The sequence below is a fragment of the Ursus arctos genome, unplaced genomic scaffold, assembly GCF_023065955.2.
Source record: "Ursus arctos isolate Adak ecotype North America unplaced genomic scaffold, UrsArc2.0 scaffold_34, whole genome shotgun sequence".
NCBI lineage: Eukaryota > Metazoa > Chordata > Mammalia > Carnivora > Ursidae > Ursus > Ursus arctos.
In genome coordinates, this window is record NW_026623030.1 from 25,616,958 (window position 1) to 25,640,882 (window position 23,925).

Sequence of the window (23,925 nt, forward strand, 5' to 3'; positions counted from 1 at the left end):
TTCTAAGAAAGTATCCTTTCTCATCATACACAAACCATAATTTGGTAGAGCTAAGAATGGCTTAAAGCTCTTCTTGAGGCCATGGAGCTCACAGCAGATACAGGCTACATTTCATCTTGGGCTGGTCTGCTGTTAAATCTATGCTCACTCTCCTTTACCATGCTACCCACCAGGGGTATGTGTGTGTACGCATACGTGTGAGACTTTCGGTGGGAGGTGAAGGCTGAATGTACCATTTATGGATTGAAGTTGAAAAAAAGAGGAAACTATTGGGAAGGAAAGGAAAAATTAAGATTGTTTTGTGAAATGTAGTCTCTTGAGTAAAAGAATGTAAATGAAATATGTAATCTGTATTCTTCTAAAGTGAGCAAAGGTGAAATGACTCCAGGTTTTTACTGAGTGAAAAGGGTTTGGATCAGTGTGAAATAAGCCTGCCCCATTCAACATCCCGAAAGAATAAACAAAGGCCCATTGTGTGTATGTAGGGCCTGACAGAGATCAGTGGAGGGGAAGATGTTATCGAAAGCATTCTGTGTCCTTGTGTTAGTTTCCAGAACTAGTGGTTTCCTAGGCTGTAGCTTCCTGTGGCTATAACTGTGTGCCACAAACTGGGGCACTTAAAACAACAGAAATTTATTCTATTCTGGAAGCCAGAAGTCTGACATCAAGGTGTCAGCAGGGTATCAACAGGGTTGTACGCCCTCTGAAGGCTCTAGGGAAGAATCCTTGCCTCTTTTAGCTTCTGGTGGTTGCCAACAATCCTTGGCTTGGCTTGTAGGCACATCTCTCTAATCTCTGCCTGTCTTCACACTGCTTTCTAACCCCTGTGTATATCTGTCTGAATTTCTCTTTCGTTTCTATTATAAAGACACCAGTCATTGGATTCAGGGCCTACCCCAATCCAGTATGACCTCCTCTTAATTACATCTGCAAAAACCCCACTTCCAAATAAGGTCACACCCTGAGGTTCTAGGTGGACATGAATTTTTGGGAGACCATGTTCAACCTAGTATACTTTCTTCTGCAAAGCTCTGGTTATCCCAACCTGACATTGACAAGTTCATGCTGGAATGAATGTCAGCACCAAGTGCTGACATTAGAAGATGTTGATTTTTGACTGGGCTACAGTAGAAGGGAGACTCAGACAGTGTGGGTTTCTAAGGGAAAAGACATGTTGAGTGCAATGAGGACTTCAAGTTAAATCTTTACACAGTTTTTGGAAACCACATTGGAAGAGAGTGTTCCCTGTTCCAGAAACTGAACTAGCATTTCCAGGAGGAGGACTGAGGCAGATTCACCTCCTACTAGAAATGCAAGTGCACACCTGCCCACTCAGGAGCTAATGTCCTCGTGGAACTTGGTTTTCCAGCCTCCACTGGGGCCTTTACCATGCTTCACCCCTTGTCTGTGCCTGAATCCCATCCTTCCTTCTTTCTTAGGAACCTTGGCAGTCTCATGCCTTCCTGTTTTTCTTTTTTCTTTTCTTCTTTTTTTAAAATTTATTTATTTGACAGAGAGGGAAAAGGAGAGAGCACGCGCAAGCAGGGGGAGCGGCAGGGAGAGGGAGAAGCAGGCTCCCCACTGAGCAGAGAGCCCCATGCAGGGCTCGATCCCAGGACCCTGGGATCGTGACCTGAGCTGAAGGCAGCATGCTTAACTAACTGAGCCACCCAGGTGCCCCTGCCTTCCTGTTTTTCTTAAGATGGAGTTCTAGCTTTATAGGAAGACCATTACTGCACAGGTGTCTTGCAACTGTCACAGTTATGTTTTCTCAAGAATAGTCCTTAAAAAAAAATTCTTAGCACTTAAAGTGTTTCTGTTGCTTTAGGACTCTGTTGATACGTGACTCCTGCTTTTGCCCCGCCTCTGCCTTCTACATGCTGAACTTTCACTTGTTAGGGTTTGTCATCCTGTCTCTGGACACCTGCCACTCCCTAGGTTGAGTCCCTCTGCCCTCCTACTCTTTGTGGCTAACTCAGTTTGTCCTTTGGATCTTAGTTTAGAAGAAGAGTCTACTAGAAGTCTTCCTTGTCATGTTGAGACTAGTTAGGATGCCCCTTGTTCAGGCAGCTGTGTCCATAGGTGCGAGCCTTTGTGATAGCACGGGTCACTCGATACTGGACCTGTCACCTTCTCCTCCTAGACTGTAAACCACACAAATGCAAAGTCATGGCTGTTTTGTTCATCATAGGATTCTTTAGAGCTTAGCCCAGTGCCCAACAAATACTGGGAACTAAATAAATGTTTAGAGAATGTATGCCTGTATGCATGCATGCTCTGACCCTATATCTATGAGTTCAGCATCCAGGACAGTAGCTCTTTTCTTGTAGGCCTTGGAGAATCACTTGCATATCAAACACTAAACATGGCGTGAGCCAACATGTATTAGGGGAACTGGGAACACAGGGTTCTTATAAAATACTTCCCAGTAATTCGGGGACCTGGAAGTTAATTTGGATTCCTTATATTTCACAGTTACTGGTCTAGTGCATCATCATCTGAGCTAGTGCTGATCATCTTTGTTGGAGAGCCTTCTCCAGACCCCCTGACACACTTGCCTGCTTTACTTATGCGTGTGAGGAAGATTAATCACGTGGCCTCTGTAGCCCATTGCAGTTGATGGTGGTTATTTTGGGGTGAGCGTGGAAGCATAGACATATCTTCTTTCCTGTTCATCTTTTGTTTTTATCCTTCCCAGAAAGTGTGTGCCCTTGTCCCATTGAGGGAAAAAACTACAACCTGCATGTTCTGACGGATCTAGTTCTGGATGGGAAGTTCATTTGATCTCTGCTGAAATAGATTTAACCTACAAATGAAAGGGTCTGCTACTACAGTGTGGGATTATTTATACTTCATGCTTTATAGGAAGTCTTGTGGCCCTAAAATTTTAGAAAGACTGGTAGTACTTTCTAAGTTTCTTATAGTCAGAGTAGTTGTATTTTCTCAGAAACAAGAAAAGAGGTAATTTTCACTTGACTTTATGACTTCAAATGACTAGATTTCCTGAGTCAGCAGTCTGAATTTCAGAGAATGCATTCAAGATGAAAAAAGAAAAACTCAGTCGATGTCCAGAGAGGAATGGTGTAGGGACACACCACGAGCAGGATCATGGGCACTTCTGCCCCTGGAAAAGGAGACAGAACTGGAGCTGGACAGTGTGTGTACATTTGAGCTTTGGTGGTGGGAGAGGAAGGAGAGCTCTGATGCGCTCTGTCTTCTTCCTGAGGGGTGGTGTGGGGGGCCGTCTGCTGGGAGTGAGGGGAGAGGTGCAGTCAGAGGCAGGCTGAAAGCGGGAAGGGCTACAGGTATTCCAGCAGCCCTCAAGGCTCAGTTGAAGTTGTTGACATGAAAACCTTGGCAGTTTTATGATTTTCCCTGTCAGCATCCAAAGGCTGAAATTTCTATTGGAATAGGCAATGATTTCTTCCAGGTAGACAGCCACTTTGTCTTTTGATCATTCCCATTTGGCAGAAGCCCAGTCCTGCAGACACTCATCTGTCTGCATTCCTCACACAGCACCTGAGTGACAAGCCCATGACCATCTCTCGTGTTTCTCTGGTCAGTCCACTCTCCCTCCCTGCACACAACCATTTGAGACCCTCTCTGCGCTCCCAAACTGCCAAGCACCCACTACCCTCTCCTTTGCAGATGGCCTTGCTTCCTGCTCACTGAGCAACTTCCTGTACTCTCCCACCACGCGCCGACTCCTTCTGCCACAGTGGAGGGCTGGCCTTGCCCCTCTCAGGTGGATTCTCTGATTCTCCATGGGCCTTTCCAGGATGTCTTTTCTCCCATACTTTCCTTTTCCCTTTCAATGGAATTCTTCCCATTTCTGTTTCTTCCCTGAACTTTTCCCGGAAGCATAACTACAGACAGTCACAAACTGCAGGGTACAGCATGATAAATGTTCATGGCTCTGAAGTAAACACACCTGTGTAACCCAGCGCTCAGCTTAGGGAGCCATGTGGCCAGGACCCCCAAGCTCCCTGTGCTCCTTTCCAGTCAGAGCTCCTCTGCCCTCTCTGTTCCTAAGAGCATAGAGTAACTTTGCCTGTTTTGAACTCTGTAAGTAGAATCATGCAGGGTGTCCTCTTAATGTTAGAGGGTCCTGGGGCGCCTGGGTGGCGCAGTCGTTGAGCATCTGCCTTCGGCTCAGGGCGTGATCCCGGTGTTCTGGGATCGAGCCCCACATTGGGCTCCTCCGCTGGGAGCCTGCTTCTTCCTCTCCCGCTCCCCCTGCTTGTGTTCCCTCTCTCGCTGGCTGTCTCTGTTAAATAAATAAATAAATCTTAAAAAAAAAAAAAAATGTTAGAGGGTCCTCTTCACTTCTCACCTGGCACTTTCTCCCGAGGTTCCAACCTCTGCTTCAGTTAACCCTCTACACGTTAATGGCTCACAAATTTGTATCTTATAGAGTGCTGACATCTTATCCGAGTGCCAGTTCCTTCCATCCAGCTACTGTCCTTGACATCTGTTCTTGGGTATTACAGATATCTGAAATTGAAGTCATGTTCTTAGTCTCTAAACTGAGGTCTGTCCTAGTGTTTCCTGTCTTAATGAATGGTTCCACCTCCACCTGGTTATTCAAACAGAAAACCTAGGGGTCATCCTTGGCACTTCCTCTTCCCTCACCTATTGTGTTCAGTCCACTAATCCGACTGATTTTTCTCTCCTAAATATGCCTTAAAATCACCCACTTCTTTTTATCTCTACCACTGCTTTGGTGCAGGTTACCACTCTTCCTGTCCTAGGCTACTAAGGTAATCTCTAGCATGTTCACCCCCAAGTACTCCTGCTTTCCACTCACCTGTTAACTCTACTTTAACTGCAGTTTTCTATTTAAAATCACAAGTGTGGGGGTGCCTGGGTGGCTCAGTTGGTTAAGCGTCTGCCTTCAGCTCAGGGCATGATCCTGGAGCCCTAGGATCAAGCCCTGCGTCAGGCTCCCCACTCGGCGGGGTCTGCTTTTCCCTCTGCTCTTCACCCTTCTCGTGCTCTCTCTCTCTCTCTCTAATAAATAAAATATTTTAAAAAATTAAAAATAAAAACACAAGTGTGATGTTCCCATTTTAAAATGTATAAAAAGTAACCACTTCAGTGGCTTTCCATTGCTGTTAGAATAAAGATCAAGACTCATGACTTGTCCTACGCCATCTTCCCCATTCTCACCATGCGCTGTGTCCCCTCGGGGCCCTTTCTCTCTTCTCATACAGGCCTTACTCCCTCCCACAGTCCGTTGTGGTCAACTGTCTCCTAGAGATCTGAGCTCCACCTCTTGCTGCTTTGGGGTGGTTTTCCCTGACCCTCCTGACCACAGAGGGCTGCTTCGTAGTACTTGGCATAGTTTGGGTTTTACGTTGCTTGTGGATGTCTTTGATGTCTGCCTCCCTGCTGGATGGTGACTTCCACACAGGAAGGGGCTGGGTGTGTTCATGCTCTCTGCTGAGGGCACAGCACTCGATAAACATTTGTTGTTTGGTGTCCCACGGAAGACAGATGAAAGAGTCTTCGATGCTCACTAAATCCACTGGTTCTGTGCGGTTCTTGCTGGTTGGGAGCTGGCACTTAAGAGGCAGGGAGAGGAAGACAACAAACAAGGAACTGCATCCCTAAATACACAGACTAGCTCAGGTGGCTGTCTGTAAGGGACGGTGAAGCAAAGCCAGCAGAACCCTGTGCTGAGAGAGCCTGCAGGGAGGGGGTGAATCAGTCGAGAGTGGTTAATGGAGTGCCGCCCTCTGAGACGCCCTAACTGCTGAGAGGATGCCAGCTCCTGGAGGGTCAGGGAGATGCGTGGGCAGGGGAGCATTTGAGGCATTGAGGGGGAACAGGCTTGGTGAGTTTGAAGGCTGGAAAGGGGACCAGTGAGATGGTGTGCAGTGTGCGGTGTGCAAGAGGGTGTGGGGGTGAGATTGGGTGTCCCGAGTGTGCCTTGGAGAAAGGACCACGCACTTTAAAGAGCAGTGGGGGGTTGAAGCAGGGGTGTAGCATGGTTTTATCCATATTTTTAAAAGATTGGGTTGACAGCTTGTGGAGGCGCAGGAGTGAAGCTGAGAGATGGCCGATTGAGCAGCTGTGGAATTCGTCTGAGCTTGGCCAGGGTGGCTGTCGTGGCCGCAGAGATGAGGCCAGGTAGGTGGACAGAAGTCACAGAGGGAGGCAGATGCAGGGTAGAGGAAGTGAGGTGGGCTTTCTGCATGGACACGCCTGGGATGGGAAAGTGAGGAGGGAGCAGGCTGAAGGCTTGGGTTTGGGGGTGCTGTTTGTGATGCAGTCCTGGGCTGGAGGTGGAACTTGGGAGCTGACATGAGGATGGCATTTTAGCCCGTGTGACTGGGTGAGATTACCTGAAGAGAGGTTATAGACTTGGGAAGAAGAGGGTCCTCCATTGGAGACGTGTAGCACCCCAACATTTTAGAAGTCAAGCAGAGGAGAAGGAGGAGTGTCCAGTAAAGGAAATAAGGAGTGGCTAGTGAGGCAGCAGGACAGCTGGTGAGGGGCCACAATGCAAGCCACAGAAAATGTGTCATATGATCCCATCTAGTAAACGAGGACAGTGCCCATTGGGTTTGGCGATAAGGAGGTCACAGTGACCTGGATAAGAGTGGTTCTCAGGGGAGGGTAGAGACAGAAACCTGATCGAGAGAATGTGAAGCATGAAGCTCCCAAGAAGTTTTGCTGTGGGGGAGAGAGGGTATTTTGGCTGATAGGTGGGGTGGGGCTATGGGATCTAAAGAAGTTTGTTTCAGGAAGGGAGATCTAGAACATGTTTGTATGGGAATGGACCAGTAGGTAGGACAAAATTGTTGCTGGCAAAGAGAATCATTGCAGGATTTAATTTGGAGAGGCCTCAGGAAGTGCTGACTGCACACCAATGGAAGGGCTGGCCTGTGAGGAGCAGGGCCCTGCCTGCAGGAAGTGGGGGGAGGATGGCGGGGAGTGTAGGTGCAGGTGCAGCCAGCTGCCGGATCGCCTCTGGGAGGATGAGGACACTGCCGTCAGGGTGCTGATGTTTTCTCACTCAGTTATTGTGCGTTACCAGCCCCAAGAGAGGGAGGTGGAGGAGATACAGGAGATTTGAAGAGAAAGGAGGGTACCAGGGACATTGCTGTTACGATTGCGAAGCAGCAATTGGGTATACTGGGAAGTGTGAAATACACATTTTCAGAGGAGTTTGTGGAGGCCTGGTGCCCATTTGAGTTTTGTCATCATGGATTCAGTAAAACCTGGGATCATTCAGCTGCTTCTGTGCCTGCATGGACAGGTGGAGAACTGGATTTAAGAAGGTCAGAGTGTTATTAAAATGGTGTGACAGGGAGAAGGCGACAAGAGAGCTAGCAGGGAACGCAGGAGAGGAGCTCTCACAATGAGCGGCTGACAGGAGAAATGGAAAGCTTAGTGCTTGTGAGTCTGTGGGTGAAGGATTACTGGGGTCGGTTAACTGGCAGGGGACGAAGCACCAGGTAGTCAGAGAGTGGGTGGCTTGAACGGATTTTGGAGATGGTGGTGCTGTTATTGGTGATAACAGAGCTGAGGTATGGCCGTGGAATGGTGATGCAAGAGGAGGGTGACTGGTGAGAGGGGTGGGGCTGCGGAGTCTGCGCCAGGAAAGGAAGTGGGAGGAAAAGGCAGACAGGGTCTGATTAGTGGGACAGAAAACCAGTAGCAGATTGGAGGTCCTCTGGGAACAAAGGAAAGATGCTGTCGGATTAGCAGAGTCAGAAGGCTGGAAGGACAGGGTGTTGTGGTCAAATGATCGGGTTTCCCCGGAGACAGGTCAGGTGCTACTACGTTTATATGCCGGCGTCCCCTCCTCCTCTGCGTGCAGTGATGTGCCTGGGGTGTGTGGGTTAGTGGTGTCCCCGCCGGCAGAGTCGCGTTAGCTCTGCAACTGAGAATGCTGGTGTGTCTCTTTCTCATGACTTCACATCTTCATTATGGGGATCTCATAAGCAAAGGCTTACTGGGTGTTTTGGGTTTTTTTGTTGTTGTTGTTATGGGAAATTTCTCATAAACTCAAAAGTAGAGGAAATAATAAAATGTATCCCTGTGTACCCTTCACCCAGGTTCAAACCCATCATCGTCTGCTGTTCTTGCTTCATGTGCTCTTTTACTTTGTTTACATGAGAAGCCAGTCTACTGCCTGAGTGAGGTTTTGTGGGCAACTCCAGGTCCATATTGGGTATCAGCATCTTACTGATAATATGAGCACTTGGGAGCTAGCATTTCAAAAACGAAGAAAATACATAATACAGATGTCTGTCCTTGGGTCTCCAAAGCATGCTCCTTCACATTTTGACTGAGTGATAGCATAGAAAACATCCTTTTTTTTTTTTTTTTTTTTTTTTTTGTGATAGACTAGTACATCTACATTATCTTGATTATTTACAAAGGAAACAGATGCAAAATTGTGTTAGGTGATATACTCGCCTAAGACTAAATAGAAATATGCTTTTCAATCCTTTCCATTCCTTTGCTTGAACTTCATTCACACAGCAGCTGCCCTGCATCTTTTAGTCCCCAGTCTTTCAAAGGCATCCCTGTCCCATCCCCACACCAGACCTCCTCCCTCACCAGCCCCCACTTCTTCTCTGTCGTCAGTGCTAACATGACATGGTCCTCAGTCTCCCTGGCTCTGGTCTGGGGTCGACTGGTGTGCCCTTCTGCAAACTTATGTCCTCATAAGCCTGGCTGGGAGGTTTTAGTGGCTCTGCGTGATCTTCTCTTCTTTGTCACTGGGGTCAGTTCCAGGTGTGTGTCCCTTTGTAGTCCCCGTGTCACAGTCTGCCTCACAGAATAGCACTCTATGGCGTTATGCGGCATCTGGCTTCACAGGTGTATGCAAAGTCTGATGTTGAGGCTTTGGCTGCTTATTCCTGTAGGAGAGTAACTGGATTTTTCTCTCCTGCTGAGTCAGGGTGATTAGTCTTGATTTTATGTCTAGCCTGTACAGAGTATGCTCTAGCTTCTGGAGCATCGGTCATGGTTTCCTGACCTCCCCCTCCGTGGTTGAATGGCTGGCATTCCTCTGATGCCTTCTGTCATCTTGGCACCAAGGGTCCCTGTGGGATGCTGTCTGTCCATGTGTTGCACTCATTGGCATCTCTATTCTCCAACACTCGCCCTGTGGACACTGGGTCCTTCTACTTTGAGTTCCCCGTTTACAACCATGGGATCATTTTAAGAAAAATTCATGAAAAACTAGTACACTCTTTTTTCTCAGACAAAATAGTATTTTTTGTTCAGCCATGTAAAAGAGAGTAATATATGTAAAAGGTGTATGCAGAAGTATGTTCAAATAATCTCTCTTTCAGAATCCACATCCATTCCTTCCAGCACAGCGTGAGCTTCTTCCAGGGCTGAGGGACTGTTACCTGTATTCTACATCAGACTCAAGGTGAAGTTTGGGAAGAAAATCAGTGTCCTCACTCTGTCCTTCCTCTTGACATTTGCCCCCTGCAGGTGTGACTGGAGGGGGCTCCGGGGCTCCTTTCCCCACAAGCATGTGTGCCTACAGGGAAAATTAAGGCCAGTGCAGGGACCCTGTTTGTCTCCCACAGCCTCAGGCTGTGGTTCAGTGTTAGCATTGCCTCCCAGTCTAGAATGGGGAGCGCTTGTTCTGAGCGGTCCTCAAAGGGTGACAACTCTGTCCTCCCAGCTGTGAATCCTGCACCTCCGCCTCCAGATGGCCCTTCCCAGTGCCAGCGCCCAGAGCTTCGATGCCCTCAAGACAGTTTTTCTGTATTTAGGACTCATTTTTTACTTCTTTGCATCTCAGGATCAGGTATTCATTTGCCGATCCCTCATTTTTAGCTGTACTGAGAGGGCAGTACTGATTTGGATATTCCTTCATGTCCCAATGTTTAGATGAGTAAAAGATTCCATTGGACAGAAGGAGGGCCCCTTTTCATGGAGGGTGGGGATTTCATGGGCTAAATTTAAGCAGTTTTTCTCTCAATTCTCAGCAAACTCTAACTTCCTGTTTGAGCAGTTCCTCCCCCACTGTTGGTTGAACCTCCAGACTTCTGGCCCATTCCTGAGGTCTCATGTGGAAAGACTGAATGTTGCCCTGTGTAGTGTCAGGAGACCTCAGGACAAGGCTCCTTCCTCCTGAGGTCAGAAGGGTGTCCTACAGGCTGTCCCCTTCAAAGCTCTTATGGAACATTGGATATGAGACATGTCTTGAGTGAGAGAATCTTGGGAACGTGTGCATTTGGGATTTGTAGGATTTTGTAGCTCATACCTGCCCCCTTGCTTTCCAGTCTTCTTTATGCATATGGATGCAGTGGGGCAGGTGATGTTTAGGAAAGTTTATGGCGGGATCCTTTGTACTGTTGTTTGTCCTGTTGTTCTTTGGTTGGTCACGTGGGAAATTGGCTGGACTTTCTATCTTTTTTTTCTTTTTCCTATAAAATGTAGCTTACCCCATCCCCCACCCCCACCATGGGGTAAGACTTACAGGTATGTCTGAGCATTTTTACCTGGAAGGAATTGTGACTGATTCCTCCTTGAGGGAAACTCTGGTGGGAGTTCATGTGGGAATTTCACGTCCCTGAGCTTTGGGGTGGAGTTTTTGCCCTCTGAGCGGAGTCAGTCTCTCCCGAGGCCAGTCTGGATGGGTGCCCTGACCCTCACTGCTTCTTTTCCAAGTGAGGAGAGCCACGCAGTGTCTGGGTTGGCTGGTGAGGGAGGAAGGGTGGAGTGTGGCACTGTGCCTTTGTCCTCCACTTGTCCCTGCCCTGAAGCCATGGACTCCTCTCTCTCCAGGGACATCTGCAATGCTGTGCACATTCTTTCATGTGCTCAGGGTTGAGCTCCCTGAGAAGTCAGCCATTTGGGAGATGATATTTGTTTAGTTCAGTTTCATGTCTGTACAGTGTACCTGGTTCTGGGGTCAGTTTGTTGTTGCAAGAGGAGCAGGAAAAGAATGTCTTAGCATTAACCAATTTTTTTATCATACAAAACTTCAGATACACACAGAGGTACAACATTTTGTTTATCATTTATCCATCATTATGTGTTCATTACCTGACTTCAATAGTGACAATGTTCTTGCCACATTTGTTTTACTGTCCTTTTTTACTATCTTTATTTTTTTCTGAAGCATTTGAAGACCCATCTCAGACCCATCTCATGTCACTTCATTCCTGCAAACTTCACTATATGTCTCTGAGAACACTGACATTTGTTTACGTGACTCTAGTGGTGTTCGCACACCTAACACAGTTGGCTGCATTTCTTGTACAATGTGATACCCCATCCCTAATCATGTTTCCTCACTTGTCTCCTTTCAGCAGTTGGTTTATTGGAATCAGATTCCAAAGAAGGTTCTCATGTTACATTTGATTGTTAGGTCTTGAGTCTCTTTAATCTAGAGTAGCTCTCCCCCACAACTCCCCATTTCCAGGCCATTTACTTGTTGGAACAATGGACAGCTGTCCTGTGGACTGGCTCACACTTTGATATTTTTCTGCTTGCTTCCTGGCATTTCTTCTATCCCTCCTTGTTCCTTTAAATAAAAATAATGTCTAGAGTCTTAGTTAGGTTCTGGTTCTATCTTTTGGCAAGAATATTTCAGAGTGGTGGTGTGTTTCCTATTGTATCGTATTGCGGGCGCACAGGTCTGGTTGCTCCTCTTTTGAGTTATGCTAAGATTGGTGAGTGGGTTTAGGTGATGACAGCCTGATCCTCACAATGCAAAAAAGTTCCTGGTCATGGTCAGTTATTTCTCGTTAGAGTTACACATTTACTAGCTGGGTTGTTGCATTACCTCAAAAGATAGTTCATAGAGGGGCACATGGGTAGCCCAGTCAGTTAAGCATCTGACTCTTGATTTCGGATCAGATTGTGATCTCAGGGTCGTGAGATTGAACCCCGTGTTGGGCTCCGTGCTAAATGGGGAGTCTGCTTGAGATTCTCTCTCTCCCTCTGCCCCTCCCCACCATGCTTTCACTCTAAAATAAATAAATAAATCTTTAAAAAAAAAAAAGATAGCGGGGCGCCTTGGTGGCACAGCAGTTAAGCGTCTGCCTTCAGCTCAGGGCGTGATCCCGGCGTTCTGGGATCGAGCCCCACATCAGGCTCCTCTGCTATGAGCCCGCTTCTTCCTCTTTCACTCCCCCTGCTTGTGTTCCCTCTCTCGCTGGCTCTCTCTATCTCTGTCAAATAAATAAATAAAATCTTTAAAAATATATATAAAATAAAAAAATTTAAAAAATTTAAAAAATTTTTAAAAAAGATAGCTCATAGAAGAAAAAGTAGGATGGAGGCACAGTTCTTTCCTTTTAATTGCCAGTTTTCAGGGTAAAAAGTTGGTGGTCTAGTTATTTCCAGTTTTGTTCAGTGCCTTGAATCTCTGTCTCTCTGCCTGTCTGTCCCTCTCTTTCTCTCTCTGCTCCCCTCTACCTCCATTCCTCACCCCTGAAATCATTGTGAACTCCTGAAGTTTTGTATATTTAATTTGTTTCAGTAGATTGCATTCATTATTCCTTTTGATGCTCAGTTGTCCCATTTTTGGCCAATGGAAGTCTCTTCATAAATTGGCATTGGTGTTCTTTTGGCATGATTCTTTTGCTCTCTTCCTTTCTGGAATAACGAGATGTCCCAGGCTCATTTTGTAAAATGCTGCTCTGGCCTTGAAATCAAGGCCTCCAAGGATCCCTGTGTCTTTTGGTGGAGAAGGGTATTTAAGGGAAGGGTGTTTTGCTGTTGGTTGTCATTGCTTCTAGGTCTTTTTGGTGGATTGAGCTAAAAAAGACATGAATTCAAACTGATAAATCAAATTTTATGTTGGATGATTTTTTCCTTAACTTTGATTTTATGTTTGTTTGGTTTATCTTACAGTGAATCTTGGTTCCTAACAACGTTAACAAAATTACTTGTTTGCTTAATCTTTATAAACACACCAGTGTTGTTATAACTAACAAACTATTGAAAGAAGTTTGATTTCTTTGCAGCTTTTTTTAAAAAAGATTTTATTGAGAGAGAACGAGCACAACCAGGGGGTGAGGGGGGGCGGCAGATGGAGAAGTAGACTCCCCGCTGAGCAGGGAGCCCAATGTGGGGCTCCATCCCAGGACCCTGAGATCATGACCTGAGCCAAAGGCAGACGCTTAACTGACTTGAGCCACCCGGGTGCCCCCTTTGCAGCTTTTTTTTGTTAACAGCATGTGTCTCTAAGTATGTACACTCAGTATGTGGTACTCAAAAGCCCTTTGTGGATGTTACCAACTTGAAAATTAAGTTCATTCTCTTCATTTAGTTTAAAATTTTAGGTATCATTTTCCTTTTTTTTGATTTAATTTTATTTTTGGAATATATATAAACATATTTCCAAAGCCAAAACTACATAAGAAGGTACATTCGGAAAAGTTGTACTACACCTTTGCTCCTTCATCTCCCATAGATAATTGCTTACATTCGGTTTTGTGTTATCCTCCATGTTAATTTGTGCACGTTATGTGAACAAATACGTAATTCACATTCATATCCCTGCTTTGCACAAAAGTTAGCATAGTATATATGCTGTTCTGTGTCATACTTTGTTTACTAAACAGTATGACTGGGGTTTGCTCCATATCAGTGCATAGTGTTCTTCCTCCTTCCCTTTTTTTTTTTTTTTTGAACAGCTAAGTAGCATTTTATTGTGAGGAAGTACTAGAGTTGATTGGACCAGTCCCCTGCAGATAGGCCTTAGGTTGTCTGCAGTTTTGCCATGACAAATATTGCGTCAGTGAATAACCTAGGACATCAGTCACTTCCTATTTTTGCCAATGTATCTTGGGATGGATCTCTAGAAGTGTAGTTATAGAACAAAGGATAAATGCATATATAATTTTTCTAGCCACTGACTATATTTTTGCTGAAATTTGGGTATCTAGTTCAATTTCGTAATCCTAACACTTCCATTTAAAAGCAGTCCAATTTATTTTGCCACTTTAATGTTGAAATCTCATTTGCTCATTGCCCTGTCTTTGTATAGAACATACTATTGAAAGTGTTACTTTAAGAAGATCTCTTGATTTCACTTAATTAATTAATTGAAGTGTCAGTTACTGATTATAGAATACAGGAGATGAAAAGATTATTAAAGTCCTAAACCTCACAAGAGTTCAAATAGAATATTTTGGGATTTATTTTATTTCCTGATCATTCTATTTGTTGTATATTTTGTCCCCTGTTGGTTGTCAAAAGACTGATAATAAGACACTGGGAAATGTGCCTCTATACCAGAATGAAGTGGGATATGTCTGTTGGGGGAAAAAGGTTGTCATAAAATATTCTATAGATGCATTCAAAAAACATTAATTGAACATCTCTCCTTCACTGGAATGTAACTGTGAGCAACACACAGAGTTCTTCCTCATGGCATTTACATCCTACTACAGGAGATGTATCAAAAACCAAGAAACAATAAGATAATTACGAGCTCTCTGTGCTTTGAAGAAATCAAACAAAATCAAATCAATTAAAATAATCTCAGCCAGGGACTTTCTTCAGGTAAGGAAGGGGCAGCTGACACAGGAAGCCACACGCCAGGTTGGGAAGAAAGCATTTCAGGCACTAATTTGGGGTGTTGGGAACTGAAGCAGAGAAGGCACAAAGCAAGGTGGGGCGGAGAGTGAAGGCAAGGGTCATGCAGGGCCTTGGGTTTTTACTCGAGTTTGGATTTTATTTTAAGTATATCAGGAAACCATTGAGGACAATTAAGGGAATGACATTTAATACCAATGTGTCATAGATTTATTATTTCTATAGATCAGAAGCCTATTCAAATGGGATGTTTTAGTTCTAAAGCAAACATTGACCTTTCTAAAGTTCAAAACGGAGATAGTTTTCCTTCTTGCTCCTTTATGCAGGACAGCTGCTCCTCATATTTAGGTCTTCTGAGGATTTCTTTTCTTTTTCAATAATATTCCCTTGATATTGTTTAGATAATTAACAATAAGTGGTTGTAAGTGGATTATATACTTGGGCTATGAACAGGAGCATGATATCTACAAATTCTCTTCTTCAGACCTGCAAATCCAAGAGATACATCTCTCTGGAAGATAAGAGAGCTTCTTCCTCAAGATCAGGAAAGGTCTGTATTGCTGCTGTCATGTTTATATGAAATTAATTATGGAACCAATAGCAATTTTTAGAAAAGAGGCATTTTCAATATATTATGTTTCTGTTACAGGAGACTGGAATGAGACCCATGTAGGGAATCCCCAGAAGGAAGGATTGGCACACCTGGAACCCGAGGAGCTTGCTTCCTGGGAAGGCTCCTGTCTGATGTGTAGGAGGCAGAATGTCCTACTGACTCTTCAAGGGGAGACTACAGGGGATCGAGACCAACAAGCAATATCTCACCCTCCACCACAGGGGACACTGTGCAGTCCTTTTTCTAGAAGTGGGAAGTACGAGATTGTTCTACAAGAGGAAGATTCCAGGGGCTTAAAAACGCAGAGGTTTGCACCTTGGGAGCCCCTTGGAATGTTGACAACTCAGGATCTAAAGGAAAGTTCCATGTTAATGGGTTACAGAATTCATGTGGAAGTAAATGTCACTTTATGATCAATAATAATACTGAGTGAGGAGCACTATGCAGGAAGAAATCTTCCATAGAAAGACAGGCAGGGAGAAGCTTAGGCCAACCTTAGACCTACCTAATAGAGCAAGCCTGAGATAAACTGCCAGAATGGCCAAATAAGAGACTCTATGAAATAGCAATCCTGTAACTATAGTAGTCTTACAGAAATTTTTTCCTCTAAATCACGATACCAAATAGGAAAAATGATCTACAAGTGCCCCATGTGTAGGGAATTTTTCTCTGAGAGAGCAGATCTTTTTATGCATCAGAAAATTCACACTGCTGAGAAGCCCCATAAATGTGACAAGTGTGACAAGGGTTTCTTTCATATATCAGAACTTCATATTCATTGGAGAGACCACACAGGAGAGAAGGTCTATAAATGTGATGATTGTGGTAAGGATTTTAGTACTACAACAAAACTTAACAGGCATAAGAAAATCCACACAGTGGAGAAGCCCTATAAATGCTATGAGTGTGGCAAAGCCTTCAATTGGAGTTCACATCTTCAAATTCACATGAGAGTTCATACAGGTGAGAAACCCTATGTCTGTAGTGAGTGTGGAAGGGGCTTTAGTAATAGTTCAAACCTTTGCATGCATCAGAGAGTCCACACCGGAGAGAAACCCTTTAAATGTGAAGAGTGTGGGAAGGCCTTCAGGCACACTTCTAGCCTCTGCATGCATCAGAGAGTTCACACAGGAGAGAAACCCTATAAATGTTATGAGTGTGGGAAGGCCTTCAGCCAGAGCTCGAGCCTCTGCATCCATCAGAGAGTGCACACTGGGGAGAAACCCTATAGATGTTGTGGGTGTGGGAAGGCCTTCAGCCAGAGCTCAAGCCTCTGCATCCACCAGAGAGTGCACACTGGGGAGAAACCTTTTAAATGTGATGAGTGTGGGAAGGCCTTCAGTCAGAGCACCAGCCTCTGCATCCACCAGAGAGTGCACACAAAGGAGAGAAACCATCTCAAAATATCAGTTATATAGAACGTTTCGCTAAGAGTTAAAAATCTTAAAACCCATAAGTGCCACTAGGAAGGAAACCCTGTAAATACCTACATTGACCCAAGAAATTTTTACAGCAAGCCCCAGCAGGACATTCTTTTTGAAGAGGCATATGTGAGGTTGGTTGTGGTTTTTTTTTGTTGTTTTGTTTTGTTTTGTTTTTGATTCATGCCAAGTGTGTTCCACAACTTGACTTTGAATCTGGAATCCCTCTGAGTGCCCAAGACGGGCTGTGAGGTCCCAGTCGTGGGTGTGTGTTTCCTGGGATTTGGGCATGATACTTCAGTAGTGGGAAATATGGCACAGGAAACCATGATCATTGCCCAGCCTCCTGCCCAGTCACCTGTCTATGCTTTACCTAAAAGTTACCCCAGACATCCCCCCTTCAGGAGCTCATGCCCTTCCTTCTCTCAATTCAGGCATACTGGTTAATGCATTTGAAAATGGACAGCTCCCACAAAGCCAGTGTTCTGGTATTTCTGAGGGTATCCCTTGGTTCAGCCCCTACATATTATTCCATAGATCCCATTACTTCTGAGCCCACTTTACCTGTATGTCCTCACAGTACCCGTAAATATCCACCCCTTCCTAGATGGCATTAAATTTCATTTTAGATTTTAGGTGACTCATAATTTCCATTCACTTGGCCCATCAGAGAAATCACTGGCAGACATACATGCCCTTGAACTTTTCTTGAACTTTTTTTTAAACATTGTGAATTCTGCTAATCACTGTGTCTCTATGTTAGACTTAATTTTCTAGTGGCTACATCACATAATTTTAACTTGAAGTTTTTGGAAATAGCTGAATGTAAATAGGGAGGAAGATGGCAACCAAGCAAAGTTGGAACTTTTCTCCATCCAGAATTGCCCTCTTGGGCTCCTTTTGTAGCATGTGGAACTCCTCATTAGCTAGGGGAGACCATAGGAGAAGTGGATGGTGGGAGGAGTCACTAATAATATTTAGTCTCTGTTTCTGTAATTTTGGGCAATAATGCGTAGGAGTCCTCGATACCTTCATTGAGGATCATGTATTCCTTCATTTTTAGGCATGAATGTCTATGTCACTCTCTCCTTTCCTTTCTTCATTCATTCAACAAGTATTTATTGAACACCTCCTATGTGCCAGGCACTGTGCTAGGTGCTGGGAATACCACTGAGTAAGACAGACAAGGGCCCTACTCTCATGGAGTTTACTTCTGGTGGAGGAGACAGATGATACGCAAGTAAGCAAATACATAATGTAGTTTGAGATAGTGATTAAGTGCTATGAAGAAAATAAACTAGGGTGATGATTTAGAGTGGGGGTGGGGTGGGGGTGGGGCATTATTAGACAGCGGTCAGGGAAGGCCTTTCTGAGGGGGGCACTGGAGTGGAGTGCGCAAGGCTGGGAGCACCGGCTGGTTGGCCCTGCTGCCGTGTTTGTGCAGTGGAAGGCGGCCAGGCGCTGGGGTGGAGCGAGCAGCAGGGAGGGGAAAGATACTGAGTTGCTCAGTATCCTGACGTTTATAGGCCCTTTTTATTCTTTTCTTTCTTTTGTTCTTTTTTTTTTTTTTTTTTTTTTTTTGGTGGCTTGATTGGTATTAAAAACTCATGTGGAAGAACTCAAGGAATGTTTAGAAGACCAAAAGTCCCCAATGACTAGAACAAAAAGCAACTAATTTTTACCTTTGTTTCTCTTCTCATTCCTATTTCTCTTGATTCCCACATGTAGTCCTTATGCTCAGGAAGTCTTGGGGGAAGTTAAGGATCTTTGACGCTCTGAAATGGGTGAGCAGGTTCGTGGTGTCTGTCAACTGTCTAAAGAGGTTGGGAAATGAATTACCCGAAAAAGTCATCGAAATACTGAAACAAAGCTTGATTTTCTCTTCATATTTGAATTAATTTCTTCTGTTTGACTGGAAGGGGTTTTGAGTAACTAAAACCTCAAGGCATAAAGGAGATTTAAAAGGAGCACATAATTTTGTGGGTGGGCCATGAAACTAGAGATGGGGTTTGGGGATAATTGTGTCCCTCTCTGGATTTTCATCCAGACAGCTCTGATCACAGCCTTTGGGAAGTAAGTCCCTTCTCCTGCGTGTCCTCCTTGCCCAGGAGAGGGCCAGCCTAGTTCCTGGGTGAAGCCCCTTCCAGGCCTGATGCCCTCGACTACGATTTACTGTAGTGTCTTACCCTCGTCCATGTCATGGTAGCCTGCGGCGTTAGAGAGCCGCCTAGACTTTTAGTTGGTAGAGAGACAGCTGAGATATCATCGGTAGGATTTTAGTTTTAGGAAAAATCGGTTTGATTTCTAGCTTTATTACTATTAGGTGTGTGAGCTTGGGCAGATCGCCTAATCGTTGAGTCTAGTTTTCTCACAAAATGAGGACATTAGGCTAAATGATTTCCGAGTTTCCAGCTAGTCCTAGAGTTCTATATTTCTACATAGTTGAATTATTTTATCATGCTGTTGCTGGGGAATATGACTAACACTTTGGAAGCTACTAATTTTATGTCGAGCTTTAAAGTCCATAATTGTTATCTTCGGAAAATATTATTTGACCTACAGTATGTCCAAATCAATTTAATAAAATCACTTTATAACAGGGTTCTGTGCTTGACATGTGGTTGTGTGAATTTAGGGTCATCTGTGTGTGTGTGTGTGTGTGTGTGTGTGTGTGTGCGCGTGCGCATGGTGGGGGGTGGCTTGTGTATTATCCCTAGGGTGACCATATGATTTACGGTCCAAACTGGGCACTTAAGAGTAAAGGGGGTGCTGTTAATGAGGACCACAGGCTTAAACTGGGACTGTCCCAGCAAACCAAATTGTGAGGACACCTTGGCCCAAGGGTCACAACCCAAGCAAGTAAGGAATGACTAAATTGCGTCAGTCGCAAGGTCTGTGGCAAACTGGAGAAGGCATACCTTACTGAAGGGATGGCCCCTGCTTGGCTGTAACTGTTTATTTCTATGCTAGAATGTAGGTCAAAGGTTCCCACATATTCTGCTCTTTTAAGAGTAAACCAGCAAGCTGGGTTTTTATATAAAATTTAGTGACTCTCCAATGTTGGCAGCAAATTCATGTTCCCTGTGTGACCCATCTTGGTCATTTCTATTACCTGTCTAGTGCCCATAGGCTTTTATTTCACTTTGCAAAAAAGCCCTGCTCTAGTCCCCGATGACTGTGGCCCACTCCTGGTAAGGTGTGACCTACTCCTCGGGGAGGCTGTGGTGGCCCATGTTCCATGCCATGGCTTCAGCACTGGTTTTGGCATCTTCTGGCTTTGAGGGAAAAGTCTACATCCCACTCCCACCATCAAAGTGGAAGCAGTCCAAACTGGCCTTTTTGACAAGAGGGTTTGGGAAGAGCGGTCACATGTGGGCTCACATGTCCCCCATTCAGTCACGGTGCCTGCTGAGATTTAGGGTGTGAGAGAGAAGTCAAGGCTGACTTCACAGTTTCTGACTTGGGGCCATGAATAAATGGCAGATTGCACCATTAAGAACTCTGTCAAATAAGAGAGCCCCAAACATCCAGATGGTCTGCTGTAGAGACCACGGACGCCCAGGCCCGTCGCAGGCCACCTCAAGGAAGTTGTTGGATTCTTTAGTGTTGTGTGAGCCTGGACATGATGCATTCTGAGGGACTTCCCAACTCTTGGTTCTATTACCCTAAAAAACGTTAAATGATTAATTTTTCTGTGCAACTTGCTGTTATTCTCAGGCATTTGAAAAAATAGGTGAATGGAAAGCAAATAATCAGAAACAGATGGAAAAAGTCCTCAATGGTGGAATCAAACCTGAGGGGAGAGGCAAGGAAGAGGTTGACACCATCACTGGCGGGAGCCGAATATAAATAGCATTGCCGGGTTAAGATAGAGATAAGGAGAGATAGGGAGAATGAGGTTGGCAGAGCTCTTACTCTCTGACCTAATGCAGTTTCTTAACTTCCCTGAACCTCAGGTTTCTTACCTATAAAATGGTTCCAAAAATACCTAACCCGTGAAATTGTTGGAAGGACTAAGCAAACCTGTGTGAAGTGCCTACCATTTAGTAATACAACCGGAAGAAAACAATCCCAGTTGCCTATTAAGGAAGATGGGTCCCGTTGTTCGGAGTTCTTTTGTTCTGCTGAACCACACTGTGATGGGTTTGGGCGTCTAAATGTGGGGGTAGAACCTAGAGAGAGCTGAATTTCTTCATGTGAGAAGAGCCGGCAGAACTTGACTCTCCCAGGGTAGTCTGGGACAAGACAATAGAGTGGAATTGGAAAGGTAGTTGGAAGAGAGGGACCCAGGGGTTTCATAGATGAACCCTTATGACCTCAGAATCCCTCCTTAAAGTCTTGAGATGCTTGGTCCGAGTGGATTGCTTATGGAAACTAGAAGGACTGAGCACTGTGTCCCAGCTGGAATGGGACAGAGAACATCTGTACATGATAAAAATAAATGTTAGAGCCAGAAGAGAGCAGCCACAAGACCATGAGCTCCAAGGAGTGCGGAGAAGCCTCTGGGAGAGCTTCAAGCTGCCCCAGGCAGGGAGGCCGCTGGGTCTCTTACTACTCCTAGTGTACCTAGATAGAACACTTGGAAGATCATGAGTAAATGAGAAGATTTTTTTAAATCATTCCCATATTGGGCACATGAGCAAATCCAAAGATCCCTAGGCCTTGTGTGTATTATACACGTCAGTGAGAGCTTGGCGTAGATCTCAGTGGAAGGTGACTGTCATACCAAAGTGCTTTCATTGCTCGGATTTAGGCACATGCAAACTAAATACAGTGTTAGAGTAAAATAATAACATATAATGATTGCTTTTATTGGTCTTCGGGTGAATTTACGCATTTTATAGACTCTGTCTTGTGTGTACCTTGCCAGTTATATTTACTAAACGCTTCTGAAAATGGGTTCATTGAGGGGCTTCCCCTCCTCTGGCCTGGCCCTGGCCCCGGTCTTCTCTGCATTGTGAATTATGGTGGGAGTGTTGTGTTTGGAGAGATTTCAAACCTGGTATCTATAGATGTGTTTCAGGGAGGTCTTGAACCTCCTTAAATTGTATGCAGAATTTTGTGTATATGTGGGTATATGCATTTTTCTAGGAAGAAGGGCTTTCCTTGAAGGTGTGACTCCAATCAATAAAGAACACTAATTGAGGAAAACTATCTGATTTAGCCATGTGGTTGTTCACTGTGTGGGAACCTTGGGGAAAGGGACACCTAAGAGTTCAGAACAGAGGTGGGTCCAATGGAACGAATAGAAAATGTTGGATGTAATAAATGGAAGAAAAAATATCACACTGTGCTGTGTTGTAAAGAGAGAGAAGTCCTTTGGCATAAAACAAAAGAGACATATGGGTGTGTTGTTACACCGGATGTAACGGATCCGATGTGTTATGGTGTAATGTAATGTGCTTAAGAGACAACTTCTGTGAGCAGTGTACCCAAGCTGAAAGCTTGTGTAGTTGAGAACAGCTAGGTGTTTCAGAGCAGCTGGCTGGGAGGTGGAAGGAGTCGGTTATGTGAGTGAAAACACTGAAGCTACAACAGAGTTTGCCTCTTGGTTGCAAGGAAGGCAGTTCTTGCTGTGACATTGGAGTGAGGTCCCCAGTGCTGGTGTGGGCTGTATTTAGATTCTCAAATAAACCCATTCTATTGCCTGGTGTTGTGTTCTTCCGTGTTTCATTTCTGTGTCCCACTTGCCTGCAGTACAGAATTAAGGTAATACGTCTTCGTTAACATTTAAGTCCATCATCTTGAGCCTTCATCCTGTCTCCAAAATGTCCTCCTTACCCCCAGCACTCCTCTATCCCCATGTGCCCCCCTCCTGCCTTTCTGAGGTAAGCTTGAGAGACACAGGGATTTAGTTGGGAGGGTAAGTCCTGTCCAAGTCCCATGGAGAGTGAGCAGAATGTCGGGACTGGGATGCCAGCAGGCCATGTTTCTGTGGCTGTCACTGCTACGCTGTTACTGCCAAAGGCAGTGTTTGGAGAGAACCAAACTCTCTACGGCTTACACACCAAGACAGGTCACTTGATCCAGTAAACATCAGGAAAAGAAATTTTAAAAAGCACAGTGTATAACAAGATTGTGGGAGTAAAGTGAAAGCATTCATCCTAGAAAACGTGAATGGGTTGAATTCTGCCATTTACAGACATTTTCAAGTTGAGTGATAGGCTTCACCACAACCATGTGTAGAGGTTGATTACGAGAGAGTACTTGCAGGAAGGGACACAAAGGCTGACAGGGAGTGGAAAAACACCAGGAAGGCGTTCACAAAAAGGACACGAGTAGTGGGAGAGCATCGCCCATCAAAGTAGGATGCAAGGTAGATGGCATCGATTTATGAACTTTGTCGAGAAGGTGGTTACCTACTTTTACTTGGCCAACATAGCTTTGAGAGATGAACAGTTTATGTTTTTAGAAATACAATGAGACAGTTAGTAATCCCTCATCTCAGGCTATATTGATCCTCATGTCTCAGAAATCTGCAAATCAGCTAGACCAAGAAGGATCTAACTACTCGACTGGCTTTATTAATAAACGATCTGCCAGTTGTCTTTTAACTGTATGCCAACAAACCCTCTTGGAATATTCACGAAAATTGACCCCTGTTTTATGCCAGAAAAATCTCACTAAATTCCAGAATGTGGAAAATCCCCACAGGTCACATTGTCTGACCATAACACAATAAAAATCGAAGTTGCCGAGAAAGAGCCAAAAATCCTATCCACTTGGAAATAAAACACAGCAGAACATCCTCTTCCTTCTCCAAATTAACAGCTAGAGAGGAAATCAAAATGAGTCCACATATCATTTAGAGACAAATGACCAAGATGGCATCACATGTCTTGTTGGATGGGACCAAGATGAGTAAAATGTATTATGGCCTTAAACCAATAAGGGCCTTTATCAAGATTCTCATCTGTTCCTGATCTTCTCACCTGTTACTGTACTGAGTCGTTGAAAATGTGCTTTTTCATTTTTATTGAATTTTTAAAAATTTTATTGAATTTTTCATTTTTACTGAGTAAAATTGAATTTCACTTTATTGAAAAATAAGGAAAACACCTTTTTTGGTCATCCAATTTTTGAAAATTGACACAGGTAATAATCTTAAGAGGTCATTCAGTTATGCCTTCTTATTTAAAAAAGGATTTAATAGTTTTTTTTTTTTTTTAACTCTGTTCCAGGAGAGATTACATAGCATGTTAGATTAACATCTGTGTCCTCCACTTGCCAAAAGTACAGAATTAAGGCAAGTGTCTATTCCAGGAGAGGTGGGTTCCCTGAGTGCCAGGGGCTGAGGAAGCCAACCCCGGCAAGAGTGAGCCTGAGTGGGATTGCATGTGGTTTAGGCAAAGAAATGGG

The 23,925-nt window shown here is 44.5% G+C and overlaps 1 non-coding gene across 3 annotated transcripts in view; it reads left to right on the plus strand.

Moving 5' to 3' along the window:
* LOC113266886 (uncharacterized) overlaps nucleotides 1-19,168 on the plus strand; it is a 45,736-nt gene extending 26,568 nt beyond the window's left edge. For all 3 annotated transcript variants that reach the window (XR_008957007.1, XR_008957008.1, XR_006411217.3), the window contains exons 3-4: nucleotides 15,017-15,082; nucleotides 15,182-19,168. This is a non-coding gene — a transcript (uncharacterized LOC113266886). The remainder of the gene's footprint in view (nucleotides 1-15,016; nucleotides 15,083-15,181) is intronic.
* The last annotated feature ends 4,757 nt before the right edge of the window (nucleotides 19,169-23,925 follow it).